This window comes from Choloepus didactylus, chromosome 9, assembly GCF_015220235.1.
Source record: "Choloepus didactylus isolate mChoDid1 chromosome 9, mChoDid1.pri, whole genome shotgun sequence".
Taxonomy (NCBI): Eukaryota; Metazoa; Chordata; class Mammalia; order Pilosa; family Megalonychidae; genus Choloepus; species Choloepus didactylus.
The window spans coordinates 83,713,455-83,717,534 of NC_051315.1; the positions used below are offsets into that span (position 1 = coordinate 83,713,455).

Consider the following 4,080-nt stretch of genomic DNA (forward strand, 5'->3'; position numbering starts at 1 on the left):
GATGCTCTGACACCTAGAGTTAGTCACTTCCAGCTGAAAGAGGCTCCACACAGCTTCTAATAACTTGAGAAGCTGTGATTTGCTATTCTAGCTCATTTAATAGACTCATTGTGTTTCATGTTATATACGGAATTCTATATTTGAAACTAGCCTAAATATCTCATTAATATTTAATGCCAATATATCTTCCATATCTCCACTTCTAAAAAATGAATGGGAGATATAATTGTCTGAAATTTGAAAAGGCCCTCATTGTTGATTGACAGGAACATAATTTTGACTATAAAGCCTAATGAGGTACTGTGATAACACGTTTATTATGTAGATGTTATATGTCCAGTTTGTGCTGGGTACTGTGGAGTCTTATCATTAATATATGGTTCATGTCCTCTTTCTTTGAAGGTTTTTCTCTAGTTGAGGAGATAAAACTATCAGGCAGAGAAAACAACAACAATAAACAAACAAAAACAACTATATAGCAAAACAATCAGTGCAAAGAACATATTTATTAATGTATATGGCTGACGCTAAGGACTATAGTCCTTACTTTAGCATAATGAGTAAGGCAATCATTTGATTTTAATTTTTACTCTTCCCCATTCTGAGTTGCCTTATTTGCTTGTTTCTTAAGCAAAATGTATACTTTAATGCAATTGGTCATGGATTACTTTCAATTCACTGTGATTCTTACACCCCTTTCCTACTCAATATTTTTCAATATTTTGACAAAAATTTAGCAAATATACCTGTAAAATTTGTAGATGACATGAAAAGCAGTGATTTTTACATTGGTGTGTATGAAGAAATTTGGTCATGCAAAATTTTGTCCAGGCTCCTCAGAAGTAACCTATAAATCCATGGCATTTCTACAGTGATAGGAGTGTCTTTGTTATTCATGGTGGCCCTTGGGCAACACTTGCTAGTTTAGGCTAAAAAGTGACTCATGTTGGGAAATGCTCCTCCTGATAGTCCTAGGAATAACCATACAAGAAAGACCAAACATGATTTACAATGGGGGCTTTCAGTCATTTGCTATCAGTTGACTCCTAGAGATTGAGTTCAGCCACTTGGGCAATTAATCAATCAATCATGCCTACCTAATGAAGCCCCAATAAAAACTTTGAACTCCGGAGTAAGCGTCCCAGGTTGACAGTACTCCATGGGTATTGTCACACATTCATTCCAGAAAGGTAACACTTCCAGAGGACAATGGAAACTTTGCACTTGGAACCCTCTCAGATACTGTTCCTTTGGCTCGATCTAATTTATGTCTTTTCCTCATAATAAATCATATCAATGGGTGTAAGAGCATTCAGTGAGTACTAACAGTCTTGTAGTGAATTGTTAAAATTGAGGGTGGGTTTAGGAAGCCCCAAGACTTGCAGTTGATGTCAGAAGTATTGGTCTTGGGTTGGACTCTTCCTTCTAATTCCTTGTGGTTGGGGTCAGAAGTCTTGGGAAGTATTCTGGAGGACTGTGCTCTTGACATCACAGTCTGGCTAACTCCAAGCAACTGGATTAAATAAAAAAAAAAGGTAAAAATGGACAGGTGGTTTGCAGATATTTAAATAAAAAATACAAATTTAATAAAAGTTTTGTATTTGGGTACAAATAGGCAACAAGAGGAGAAACTTTTTTTAATGACTGTATTGTAGAAAAGAATTAAATAAACTTACCACCTGATGCTATATTCAGTCTGAGACAACATTATACTGTGGCCAAGAAAAGATACATATGATGCACAAATGGAAATAGAGTAGTTAGAGTACTGAAGAAGAATACTCCCAGGTACTCTAAACTACATGTGATATATCTGAAATTTTAAGTTTGGATATGAGCAGTGTAGTTGCAAAAAATTTAGGCCAATGAGATTACTTGGATTTTGGTAATGGGACTCAATACTCTGTCCTAAAATGAATGGTCAAAGGAAATACAAGTATATAGCTCAGAAAAGATAAAATTACAGAAGACTAAGCACTGAACCAGGATTTTGGTTTAGGGAAAACTTTTATCAAGGACAAGAAATGTGCAAAGAACGAATTGACTATTTTAGAGAAAAGGTGTAGGGAGTCGTCATCAGAGGCTTTCAGGTATGGAACAGGCAACCAAATAACATATCTGTTGTAAAAGAGATTTAAATAATATTGGATTAGTTTAAATAAATGTCCATTAAATGCCCTCTTTTCAATTAGGAAATTCAGTGATTCTATTATAACTTTAATATTTGTCCTTTTCTTTATCCTTCAAATACAATCTGTCAATTCTTGGGACAAATCTGTAATAACTTTTCATCTTGTCTTTGCTTTTTGTTATTTTTGCATTAATCGCCAAATTGTGTTTTCTAAAACCATTGGTTTCATAACAGAATATTAATGTACTTCTCCATTTCAAATCTTCTTCCTAATTGTTCATATAAAGTTCATATTCTATATAGTAGAATAACTAGATTTAAAATTTAATTTCCATCCTTCATTTATCTATACTACATTTGAGTCATGCTAGACTTTCTACAATTTCACAATTTAAAGTATTGCATTTCTTAACCTATTTTTCTTCCCCAATAACCTCTGACTCTTCGTATTCAACTAATCTTCACAAGCCATCTGAAGTTGTATAACTTCAGAAAACCTTTCATGATACTGACAATAAACGATAATTTTTTTTCTCATTTCTGATTCTCAACCATGCTTACCAAGGCATCACTACCTTACTATTTGCTTTCATGTGTGGAACCATCAATAAAGAAAAAATCTCTGAATTTGATGTCTGGAGACCTGAATTCCATTTCTGAATGTACTTCCATTTAAAGTGTAAATTATTAAAACTCTCTGTGTGACAGGATCCCCAACAGTACAGTAAAAAATATTTTAACTATAATGACAAAATATTTCCATTATAAATAACACTGTGATTCTTTCTTGCTTCAGAAAAATTCTTATATTTTTGACTTATGTGGCTTTTAGGATATAAATTCCTCATGAGAACGAATATTTTATAGTATCATTAACTCTCTGCTTTCCATGATATTTTAATGTAATTGCATGCCTAAAATCAATTCAATATCTTGAATTTTAGCTTTCTTTAAATATTTTTTCCTAATATTGATGAGATTTTTCAGCTCTTAGCTTTTTTTCTGCTCAGAATATATTTTATGCAAGTATCTTAAAAATATTGCTTCAGTATAAACAATGCTTTATTTTCAAGAACTTACCTGTATTAATGGATGGACAAAGAGGCAGTACTCGATAGGTGCTTTTTACTCATTCGTTAAATTGTTGCCTTGTAATTCTCCAGGTTTTAATCTCTGGCCTCATTTTCTACTCATAATCTAAAAATGCCACTTTGAAACAAGATGTCAAATCAACTTCTAGTAAGAGATTTTTCCTAAACAGTGCTACTGGCTAACCTGGAAGTGGTACACCACAAAAATCACAAAGAGACTCTGACTGTCAAGAAAGTGGCTTCTGCTGGAATTCAGTAAAGATAGATGTGCCCAGAGTCCATTCCTGGCCTATCCAAGTTCCTATAGATGTTTCACCCTGAAAGAAATATTTTCAATGGATAATGATCCATTTTTCTTTACCCACAATTCTGACAATTTATTCCCAACATTCTTAACATGAAAGAGAACTTTCTCATGCTTGCCTTTAATTAAAAACCAAGCATGGGAGGCAGGGCAAGATGGCAGACTGGTGAGCTGTAAGTTTTAGTTACTCCTCCAGGAAAGTAGGTAAAAAGCCAGGAACTGCGTGGACTGGACACCACAGAGCAATCTGTCTTTGGGCATACTTCATACAACACTCATGAAAACGTGGAACTGCTGAGATCAGCGAAATCTGTAAGTTTTTGCGGCCAGGGGACCTGTGCCCCTCCCTGCCAGGCTCAGTCTCGGGGGAGGAGGGGCTGTCAGCTCCGGGAAGGAGAAGGGAGAACTGCAGTGGCTGCTCTTATCGTAAACTCATTCTACTGATTCAAACTCCAACCATAGATAGACTGAGACCAGACACCAGAGACTCTGAGAGCAGCCAGCCCAGCAGAGAGGAGACAGGCATAGAAAAAAAACAACACGAAAAACTCCAA

General features: G+C 35.1%; 1 long non-coding RNA gene across 1 annotated transcript; it reads right to left on the bottom strand.

Moving 5' to 3' along the window:
• Positions 1-487: 487 nt before the first annotated feature.
• On the bottom strand, positions 488-3,661 carry LOC119544887. Its single transcript, XR_005218955.1, has 2 exons — positions 3,212-3,661; positions 488-1,513 (listed from the first exon to the last, which is right to left on the bottom strand). It is a non-coding gene; the product is annotated as an uncharacterized LOC119544887 (long non-coding RNA).
• Between the last annotated feature and the right edge of the window lie 419 nt (positions 3,662-4,080).